Consider the following 11,922-nt stretch of genomic DNA (forward strand, 5'->3'; position numbering starts at 1 on the left):
CAGCCTGGCCTATGTAACCTCGTAACTCTGTAACTGGCTCAATGAAAGGACATCTCATGCTGCATCAAAGTGATATTATTCTCCAAGGGTCCAGGAAATTGTATTCATTACTTTGAAATGAAAGTGCCATTTGGATCCATAGGTAACATTATGTGACGTAGCCTACATGTAGGCTTCTGTGAGGATCTGACTGCCTGCATCTTACAGAGGGTACTCTGCATCACCGACATCATCCCACCCCATAGCCACACTTCCCAAATGCTCCTCCAGCCTTTTCCACAATCTACCAAATTTGTCTGGGTCCTACAACCAGTGCATCAGCCTAGTCTGGCTTTCCTGATCTTCACTGCAGAGGAGCTTTAGGCTTGTCCTCTCTATCTATCACCCATACCACAGGACTCTCCACGTCATCTCCAACCTTTTCTTTTAGATACAGCTACCCCACACTCTCAGCTTGAAACAGAATCCCCCCCTCTCTGGTCCAGTCCCCCTTTCCACCTGACTGTATTCCACCTAAGCCAAGTTCTCTAGATCCAAACCATTCCCACATTTCTCTTCTCCCCACCCAGATTCATCTATAACAACCTTAAAACTAACAACGGAAGTCTACATCCCAGATTTCATCGTAGAAATACCAACAATAGAAACGATCAAACTAGTACTTTCTCTCCAAAATTTACCAGTCCTGTAGGAATGCTTTATAATGAGAATTACACTGGACACAAAAATTAAAAGAACAATCATAAACTGCCACAAAGAATTCAAGGAATTTAAGTAGGACACACGGAAACGGCTCAATGAAATCAAGGAGAAAGAACTTAAGGAGAATAACTACCTGAGTAATGGCCAAGAAAACACAAACATAAAGGTGATGAAAATGGCGATCCAGGACTTGAAAAACAGAACTCAGTAGAGAGAAACAAGGAAAAGAACTTAAGCTTAAATGAAGATAAAATTGAAAAACGTAATAAACCAACAGAACTCAAATGAAAAACTTACAAGTAGAATGACTCAAGCAGAATACAGAATGTCATGTCTTGAAGATAAAGTGATGAACCTAGACCCAATAAGGAAGGAGCATTAAAAATTAACAAAAGATACCAAGAGAGGAAACCACATTGCACATGGCACACCATAAAAAAAAAAAAACAAAAAGCAAAAAACAAAAATGAAAATAAAAACAAACTTTTGAATTACAGGCAAAGATGAGTAGAATAAGCCCAAGTCAAATGGATAGAGCTGACATTTCAACAAGATCATAGAAAAAAAACTTTCTAAAACTGGGGAAAGACCCACCCACTTAAACACAAGAAACACAGAAAACCCCAAATAGACAAAGACTAGAAGACCCACACAACATATTGTAGTTAAACTATTATGCATACATAACAGAGAGTGTATGGAAAGCCAGAAGAAAAAATACCACAAGTCACATATAAATGAAAAACCATTTGAATAACAGCTGATTTCATAATGGAAAATTTAAAAGAAGAGTCTGAAGCATAGTCCTAAAGGACTATGACAGCCAACCTAAATTAATATATTCAGCAAAATTATCTTTCATAATTAAAGGAGAAAGAAAAAATTTCCAGGACATAAACAGCTTAAAGTACTTGTATAATACAACGAATCAACAAGCCTACGGTCTGGTTCTTTGAGAAGATAAAATTTAGAGACTCTTGGTCCAACTAACTAAAAGAAAGAAAGAGAAGACCCAAATCAACAGTCAAAAGTTAATAGGGAACATTGCATCAGACATCAAAGTAATTCAGAATATTATAAGGAACTATTTTTAAAACTTGTCTGCTATGAAGCTAGAATATCTGAAAGAAGTGGGTGGTTTTCTAGAGTCAGCCAAAGTACCAAGAAATTAAACCAAGAAATCAACAGCCTAATTGAGCTCATAGCAGATGAGGAGATTGAAATAGTTATAAAAAAGACTTCCATCTAGGAAAAGTTCAGGACCAGATGGAATCACAGCACAGTTCTGCCAGTCGTTGAATGAAGACCTCTATCCTGCCCTAGAAGCATTACAGGTGTGGTTGCTGAGTATCAGCAGGTATCAGAGAGGAGAGAGGCTATGTCCATGCTCAGAGTTCTGACCTGGGAACAACTGAACGGTTAGCAGCCTATCACTCCGTGAAGAAGGTGAGCCTGACATGGCCACCAGTGTGGCTCTGCACAGGCCTAGACCAGCTCCCGAGGCAGGGAGTCAGCCAGAGGCTAGAACTCCACGGGGGACCGCAGTCCTGGGTGGGAGTGGGCCCGAGACAGACCTCTCTCGCTTGGGGCTACACAGGTGGGCCCAAGTGAAGATCGAGATGAGATGACCACTAGTCTGGCATCATAGGGCCCCGAGAGAGAGCAGGCCGTGGGGAGGGGGCATGTCCGAGATGACCGCTGCCTAGTGTCATAACACACAGGCAGGGCATAGCACTCCTGAGACTACTCATGAGATGACCCGAGACACAGAGACCCTGGGTACCACTAATTGGAGCATGTAAGAAGCGGGGGAAATGTAATAGAAGGAGAAAGAAGGATGTGGACACAATGAAGAGAGGCAGAACTGGAGACTCAAGGGTAGTGAGGAACAGCCTGATATGAGTAGCCAGTGATGCCACCTTGGACTATGGTGGAGTCCTGGCCTGGGCTGCCACAGGGGCCATGCCTGTGTTTGTGGCCCTGCTGTAGTAGGGGTTTGTTACCACTAAAGGCCAGGCGCATGCCTCTAGTCTGGGCTGCTGTCCAGGGACATGCTGACGTATGAGGGCTTTGTAGAACTGGCTCCATCACTCGCCTAGGCATCGTGGGAGAGCTGGCCCTGTGGGTAGGAGAGCAGGAGAACTGACTCTGCCCCTAGCCAGGCGCAGCACTCAGGAGAGGAGCCCACACGCTGTGGGAGTTTTAGGTGAGCCAGCCTTAAGGGTCTGAGCATGGGAGAACTCCCGTGGAAAGGAGAGGGAGAGACACCCTCCTCCCCTCTTGCCTCTCGCCACTTGTGGCAGGTGGGAGACCTGGCCCTGGGGTCATGAGAGCAGGAGAGATGTCCCTGCCCCTTACCAGCTGTAGCATTCAGGGGAGCCGACCCTGCACCTTGCTTGGGCAGTACGGTAGAGCCGTCCATGGTGGTGGGGGTACGGGCAAGCCAGACCGGAGGGCTTGAGTGTGGGAGAGCTGGCTCTGCTAGTTGTCTGCTATGTGGTGACATGGGAGAGCAGGCCTGCACCTCTACTGGGCAGCATAGTAGAGCTGACTCTGGATGTGTGGTTGTGGGTGAGCTGGCTCCAAGGGCATGGGCATGGGTGAGCTGATCCTGTCTCTTGTTTGCTATGCAGTGGCCGCGGTGAGGGAGAGATCTCCTCCCCTCTCTTTCCCCTCCCACCTGCTGTGGGTGGGAGAGCTGGCCCTGATGGGGTCAGGAGAGCAGGAGACCAGCCCTGTACCTCACTTGGGCAGCACGGTAGAGAGCCCTTCCCCACCCTCCCCTCGTGCCATCTACGGCTGGCCCTGGAGTCAAGAGAGCAAGAAAGCTGGCCTTGTCTCTCACCCACTGCAGCGCTCAGAGAGTGGGCCCTGAACGCACCTGGCAAGCACGGTAGAGCCGGCCCTGGAGTCAAGGGTTGCGGTGAGCCAGCGCTGGGGGATGAGAGCGGGGCAGTTGGTTCTACCCCTTGCTGGCTTCAGCTTTGGATAGGTCATCCAAGGCAGGGCAGGGCAGGAGAGCTCACCCCTGTGGTGTGGGGTGTGGGAGAGCAGGTGGGTTGACCAGCTCCGATACCTCTCAGGTCCAGATCCAGGGCTTTGAATTGTCCCACTCCAACATCTGCCCAATCCACGAACTGCTGGAGTGCATTAAGAGGATATCTACAGTGAAAACTGTAAACCTCTCCAGAAAGAGATTAAGAAAGGTACTAGAAAATAGAAAGACGTCCGATTTTCATGGATTGGTAAAATTAACATTTTGAAAATCACCATTCTACCAAAAGCTATTTACAGGTTCAATCACCATCTCATATTCACAGAAATATATTAAAAAAAAATCTATGTTCAAATTCACATGGAATTACCAAAGACCCTGGAAAGCCCAAACAATACTGAGGAAAACAAAACAAAACAAAACAGCAAACAACAACAAAAAACCCAAAACAGAACAGAATAGAACAAAACAAACCAATATAAACAATGACAACAAAAACCCAAACAATTCCTGATCTTAAGAAATATTATAGAACCATAGTATTAAAATTAAAATCAAAACAATATGATAGTTGCACAAAACAGACCTCTACATAATGGAACAAAATCAAATACACAGATATGAACACACAATTTCAGCCACTTAATATTTGACAAAGATGCCAAAAACATGCTGGGAAAAAGAAAGTGTCTTCAATAATTGGTGCTTGGAAAATTGGATTTCCCCATGTGAAGGAATGAGATTAAACCCATGCCTATTACCCTTCTCAAAAACCAACTCCAAATGGATCAAAGTACTAACGCTGAAAACGAAATAATTGAATCTGCTAGAAAAAACCATAGGCAGTATAATACACGTTAGAGGTGTTGGAACAAAATTCCCAAATAAGACTCTACTTGCCAAAGAATTAAGGACAATTGACAAATGGGATCTCATGAAATTAAAAAGCTTCTGCACAGCAAGAGAAACAATTAAGAGGGTGATTAGGAAGCCCCCAGAGTGGGAGAGAATATTTTCCAGCATACATACAACAGATAACTTAATATCCAGAATATACAAAGAGCCAACAAAACCAAATGACTGCCCTCCTCCCAATGTACCTGGGGCCTGAATACAGAGTTCTTAAAGGAAGAAAAACGAATGGCTAAGCAGTATGTCAAACAACAATAACAACAACAAAACAAAAACCAAATCAAACCAAAAATAAAACGTTCATCATCCCCAGAAATTAGGAAAATGCAAATCAAAATAACTTTAAGCTCTACAATAGATAAGTTGGCAGTAATTAACTCCTCTTCAGTTGGACTTAAGACTTGCTCAATAAGAGGGACATGGTGTCAGTTACTGGAAACCTAGCCAATTAATCAGTGCAGTGAAATCATGGTTGTTGGAGGAGAATCTACAATTACTAGTTTACCAAACCAGCATACTCCTTAACAACAATCTACATACATTTTATCCTTCTACCCACAGATGGGCGTAGTCTTCAGCCCTCATCAAGGGAACTTCTCTTTGGAATAGATGGAGATCACGATAGAAAACCACAACCAATTAATATGCAGAGTTGTGGAGCCCAATGGATACATCTAGAAAATGCTCCTTCATCTAAGGCTCACTGAACAATGTGGAAGAGGGGGTCAGAAGATTGTAGGAGCCCGAGAATCAGGGACTTCGCTGTGAAATTGTGTGTCCTGGTAACATCAGGAGACATATATAACTATAACCATAAATTCTCAGCAACATGACTGCCCAAAGGTTAGCTCAATGGGAGAATACCAACAAACATGCCAAGCTGCAAAGGAAGGAACCCAGTGGCTTCAATCCTACACAAAGAGCTACAGGCAACTGAGTGAAACTGGGAGGAGGAGATGTAGCTCTCCCCGGGAAGACCGACCAATTGGTTGTCAAATGCCATAAAGCCCTGAAGACATGCCAACAAGTAACGTTATGTGGACCCAACAGGTTTCATTTGGAAATATATATGTATATACAGATACATATGGACATGCAACTACTAAAAAAAAAAAAAAAAAAAAAAAGAGAGAGAGACCATGAGTTTGAGGGAGAGAAAGAGGAGTATAAGGGATGACTTGGAGGGAGAAAAGGGAAAAGAGAAATATTGAAATTAGAATACAATTTCAAAAATAAACCAGAAAAGAGTAAAAAAAAAAAAAAATGGGGATTAACTTGTTAAACTTCTGTTTTTTAGAGACTCAATGTGTTTTAAACACTGGAAAAATTTAATAGAAGACCTGAACTTTTTTTTTTTTTTTAAAGTAATCTGATTTTTGCTTGCTTTCCCACCATCTACCTTCCCCATCCCAGAGTCCAGGACACTTTCTGTCTCCTCGTCTTTTTATAAGTAGCTGAGCTGAAGTTGTAACAGGCCTGAGAGGGGGGATCACAGCTAGAGACTCTCTTTGGACAAAGCTGCATATTCGGCTGCACACTCAGCTGCCTGATTTCATTTCATTATGCTGAGTCTCGTATCTGGAGCACCTTTGGCCTTGTTCGTATCTGCGGGATGAAGAATGCCTTTAAATCTGCCCAGTTTTCAAGTATTAGGACAGATAGTGTTCCTAATCTTCCAGGTATCCTTTGCAATATCTTAGCATCTGGTATTCCTAACCCTCCTCATGTCTTTCCTTCCTGCTTTGACCATGTAGCTCCAGCTTAGGTGTCAATGGGAGTAATCTGGTTCAACTTAGGAGCTCAAATATAGCTTATCTTCCATTGTACTTTTAAAATTTACTCAGTTTTTCTCCACTCCTTTCATTCTGTCTTTTTGCACTCCAGTGTCTACATCAAGGGTCTGGCACCATCCATTCATACAGGGAAACTTCCAAAACAAGGTTACAATATGGTTTCCAATCTTGCTCAGAAAAACAATACCAGAGCAGACCTGGGTCAGGTCCTGAGAAGATATTTCCAACAGTGGAATACAGATTCCCAACAGCAAAAGAGCCAGCCCAGGACAGGCCATCTCTCCCTGTTACCTCTTGCGTTGGGAGTCAACCAGCAAACGTTGAGAAGCTTTCAAGATGAACTCCCAATTTCAGTTGCCAATTTGTAACTGAACAAGTGGACTTCCATCTTTCTGACGGAAACAAAATAATCAGAGTGAAGACATCAAAGAGTGGAGAAAGATTTATTACCCACAGAAAGTGTGAAGGCCATAGATGTTATTAACAAAGAGATCCCATCTCTGAATAAAGGAAGTATAGGGATTGCATTCAAAGAGCCTACCCACACTCACCCAGGGTTAATCCATTCCTCAGAACTCACTGGCCACTGAAGAGTGCAGTGAGGGATACGCTCAGCTTAAGGTTATGGTTTAAAAAGTGAAAATAGTAGATAAACTCTGAGATTTCTAATCTCAAAGCTATAAAGCACATGTTAAAAAAGATTTAAGTGATGGACAGGAATGCCTTGGGACAAGCTCAGTGTGTACCATAAAATTTTAGATGAAAATAAAGGGAAGGACAGTTTGAAGGAACATTTACGGAGGAACCTTCCCCTGGAGGTCCCTGTCCCTCTTAAATGCTGACAGTGCTTTATGGTCTTAGCATTCATTCTTCCTTTAGCCTTTGAATCTTCCACAACAGAAAGCAAGTGGGTAAGCTTACCTTCAGGGTGAGTTAAAGCATGCCGCATGCCGGGGTGGCTTATACAATCCTATGCTTCTTTGTTACTGGCTGCACAGATCTTGTTAGTTAGTGTTTGAACTATTCACTTTTACTGTTACTTATAGTATTACTGTTACAGTTACTTACACTCCATCTCCATTTATTAAATGGGATCCAATTCAGTTTCATCTTTAGTTATTACACCTTAAGGCTGTCCATCCATATTCAATCATATTGCTTTCTCTGTCCTTTTTTTCTCCTCTCCTTTCTCAGCATATCTAAATGTTAATCATTCAAGTAAACAATCTCATAAAGAGAATTGACCAGTTTCATTTTCCTATGTGTAAACATGCCCTTACCTCTGTAACAACTTATATAAGATTACAGATAGTCACTCAGAATCAACATTTCAGCCCATGCTATAGGAAACAAAGAACCTCACTTTATAATAAATGCCAAGTGGTGAAAGCAATTCAGTGTGTTCTCTGACCTACTCAGCCCCAGAATGGCAGATGGATGGGCTGATTCAGCACAAAGAAAAGTTGTAAAACCCTGAACTCATGACAGCCCCTCCCTTCCCTCATTAACTTAGCAACTGGCAGAGCTTACATGTCAACATCTCTTGTTTATCTTAAGGTGAATCTGGTGTGTGGCATTGCCACATTAGCGGGGGATTAAACAAAATTGGCTGTTGGTAATGTTCTAGTCTAAACCAGTTTGTGTGAGAATAACAGTAGAATTTGTGTGGGGGAGGGAAAAGAGAGCTAGCTAGGTTAGCAGTGTTCTATTCTAGCATTTGTGTTCATTTGTAGCTGAACCTAAGCTGCCTTAAGGTATCTTTGAAAATGTTCATCAGTTTCATTTCTCATAAAACCATCTCATTCTGTGTTCAAAAGCCTACTTTCCTCCCCCCTTGATGTACGATTTTCTACACAGCTGGCTTCTAACTAGAGGTTCTCCTGAGTAAGTCTGTCCAGTGCTATTATACAAAAATGAGGCATCACACCTCTTGACTAGTATCTGTCAGTGAGTTAAAAACCAACTAAGTACAAATTTCAAATAAATTGAAGCTTTGATAGTAAACACTTGACTATATTTTAACACACACACACACACACACACACACACACACAAACCATTTAAAAATCTTATCTTTTCAGACACAGAGAGAGCTAGCTTAAACATAAAGTTTATTCATATGACTTCTTCATTGTTTGGAAAGTATCTTACAGATCATCTGATCTTCACACACAAACTGGCCTTGACTTCCCTCTGTGGATGACCATGACCTTAAACATATGGTGCTCTTGCCACTAATGACTGCCTATGCTTCTGATCCTTGTGCCGTTCCTCTTGAAAGTTATTGTTAACAGATTTAGTGTGTCTGGTTTTATGTGAGGTCTTTGATCCGCTTGGACTTTAGTTTTCTGCAGGGTGATACATATGGATCTATTTGCATTTTTCTGCATGTAGACATCCAGTTGGACCAGCACCATTTGTTGAAGATGCTGTCTTTTTTTCCTTTGAATGGTTTTGGCTTCTTTGTAAAAAATCAAATGTCCATAGGTATGTGGATTTATTTCTGGGTCTTCTATGCGATTCCATTGATTCACCATTCTGTTTCTATGCCAATACCATGCAGTTTTTATTACTATTGTTCTGTAGTACAGCTTGAGATCAGGGATGGAGATACCTCCAGGTGATCTGTTGTTGTACAGGATTGTTTTAGAAATTCTGGGGTTTTTGTTTTTCCATATGAAATGGAGAATTTTTCTTTCGAGGTCTGTAAAGAATTGTGTTGGTATTTTGATGGGAATTGCATTGAATCTGTAGATTGCTTTCGGCAGGATGGCCATTTTCACTATGTTAATCCTTCTGATCCATGAACACGGTAGATCTTTCCATCTTCTGATATCTTCTTCAATTTCTTTCTTCAACGACTTGAACCAGGGCACAGGGTCTTTTCTGAGACTGATACTCCAAAGAAGGACCATGCATGGAGATAACTTAGAACCCCTGCACAGATGTAGCCCATAGCAGCTCAGTCTCCAAGTGGGTACCCTCGTAAGAGGAACAGCGACTGTCTCTGACATGAACTCAGTGGCTGGCTCTTTGATCACTTCCCCCTGAGGGTAAAGCAGCCTTACCAGGCCACAGAGGAAGACAATGCAGCCAGTCCTGATGAGACCTGATAGGCTAGTATCAGATGGAAGGGGAGGAGGACCTACCTATCAGTGGACTGGGGGAGGGGCATGGGAGGAGAAGAGGGAGGAAAGGTGAGGTTGGGAGGGGACAAGGGAGGGGGCTACAGCTGGGATACAAAAGGAATAAATTATAATTAGTAAAAAATAAATTAATTTAAACAGAAAGTTATAATTACAGAAATGTACCACCACCCCAGCTTATGTGATGTTGCGTTGCTGGGAAGCAAAATCAATTTTATGTGGCTGCTAGGAAAGCACTCTATCAACAGATTCCCTCTCTCTTGTTTTGATACTATCAGGAGCTGTGCTTTTTACTGCCTTGAAGGCATTTTCTTCCTCAGCAAAACTGCATGAATGTGAAAGAAATGCTAATAGCACTTCCTACTGAGCACCTCAACTCTTCTCTCTAGTCTCTAAAGCTGGAAAAGGCAGTTTAAAAAAAATCGTTGCATATTCATTTTAGTTCTTACTCTCTATGAATATCTTCTCTCAGTTTCTCCTTTGAACTAGTTTCAAGATTTCTTCATTAATATTTTAAATAAAAGTTTAAACCTGTAGAAGGAATATCTTGTGTATTGTATGGATTTAGCACCTGTCAATAATAAATCTGATGGCCTATAGCTTAGGCAGGAAATAGGTGGGACATATGGCAGTCAGAAGGGATTCTGGGATAGAGCCAGGTATGAGAGATGGATTCAGCTGGCAAAATGTGAAGAGGATGGATGGATGGTACCTGGGCCCAGGTAACCAGCCATGTGGCAGGATGTAAATTAGCATAAATGGGATATTAAGTTATGAGATAGTCAGAGAAGAGCCTAGGTATTTGTGAAATAATAATTGAGTCTCATGAGTCATTATTCTGGGAGCATGGGGAAGGGAGGAAAAATCTCCTGCTCTTATTTTAAATCTATTACAGTATTTGATTTTCGCTTTTGGCAAAATTATCCTCTAATAAAAATGGGGCCTATTTCCAAATATTAATATAATGATCAAATTAGAGGAAACCTAAGAGAAAACATAGTCATTTTGATTTTATTAGTTTGTTTATACTAATCAAATAAGGCACACTAAAATAGTTTTTCTGACCTTCTCCTACACAGTTTGTACCATAGCTACATCAGATACAAGTTCACGGCTCTCAGCCAGAATGTCCGCTTAATTTGAAGAATTGTTTTAATTTGTTTGTCCTGCACACACACAAATACTAATGACCAACTGCTTCTTCATAACTAAATAATAACACTAATAGAAACCAGAAAGAAGTCTTCTTTCAATTATTTGCATTTAACCTTCATAATTATTCCATAGAAAATAGAAAAAAGTTATTAAAATAATTTCATCATTGACTGTAATTATGTGAACTATAATTACATATTCTTTATCAGTTGCAAAATAAACTTTATATTGTTACAAAAATACTAACAAAAATCATTGTCAATACTTTAGTGTTTCTTAATGCATCCTTTAAATCATTCATTCATGATTTGGACTGAGGAAAATCAGTCTATATTTGCCCCATTTTGTATGGTACTTCTTAAATGGTTTTGTCTGTTAGTAGAAACCTGCTCAGTGCTCAGTCTGTCCTTTGGGTTGATCAGATGTAGCTCCATCCACAGCCCTGGGAGACTTTACAAAGCTTTCAGGTTGCATATAACTGACAGGCATGCCAATTCTGTCTTCCCGGATAAAATTTTAATTGATTTCTTTACTACCTGGGGAAAATCAATTTGAATACATTTTCAACTTATCACAAAATTCTTTCTTTGATGTGAATTTGTGCTATTTTTGCTTTTATCTTAAAGCAAGGATTTAGCTGCTTCAAACAAATGTTTCTAAGTGTGTATTTATTTCATGTTCTTATGAGAGTGGCTGATTACTTTTTTCTGAAAAATGCCTGTCTCTGTTACACATCTTAAATGTATATAATATTTGGGAAATATTTTCTTATGCAATATATAGTCCTGATGTATAAAGACTTGTATGTTTCAGGTATGTGTTTACATTATCATAATATTCCTTTTCTAGTACTTTGGGGTGGCTGTTTGCCTGCTAATAGAAATATAGTTGAGGAATGAACAATCAATAGCATGACTTTTATTTTAATTAAACCATATTCTACTTAGTCTATTGGTTTATCAAATATGAGTTCATATCTTGTCTCATCACTCTGACTTTGACCTTTTAGTTGGTTGTTAATTGTCATACCAGGAAGCAAAATATAGTACCAATGCAATGTACATTTTTAAGGCGTACATACTAATACTGAGATTTTTACATGTTTCTATCTCAGACTTGCAGCCATTAGAATTCTGTGTATTACAGCCTATAATTTCTAGGCATCAACTTCCAAAGCACCAAGCAGCATTAAGGAGAGATGATCTATTGAACACTTGTT

General features: G+C 40.9%; 1 pseudogene; it reads left to right on the forward strand.

The window, feature by feature from the left end:
* The first annotated feature begins 2,015 nt into the window (after positions 1–2,015).
* LOC129673753 (small nucleolar RNA SNORA17) lies at positions 2,016–2,137 on the forward strand (annotated as a pseudogene).
* The last annotated feature ends 9,785 nt before the right edge of the window (positions 2,138–11,922 follow it).

The sequence above is a fragment of the Psammomys obesus genome, unplaced genomic scaffold (genome assembly GCF_907164565.1).
Source record: "Psammomys obesus unplaced genomic scaffold, mPsaObe1.curated_primary_1811, whole genome shotgun sequence".
Taxonomy (NCBI): domain Eukaryota; kingdom Metazoa; phylum Chordata; class Mammalia; order Rodentia; family Muridae; genus Psammomys; species Psammomys obesus.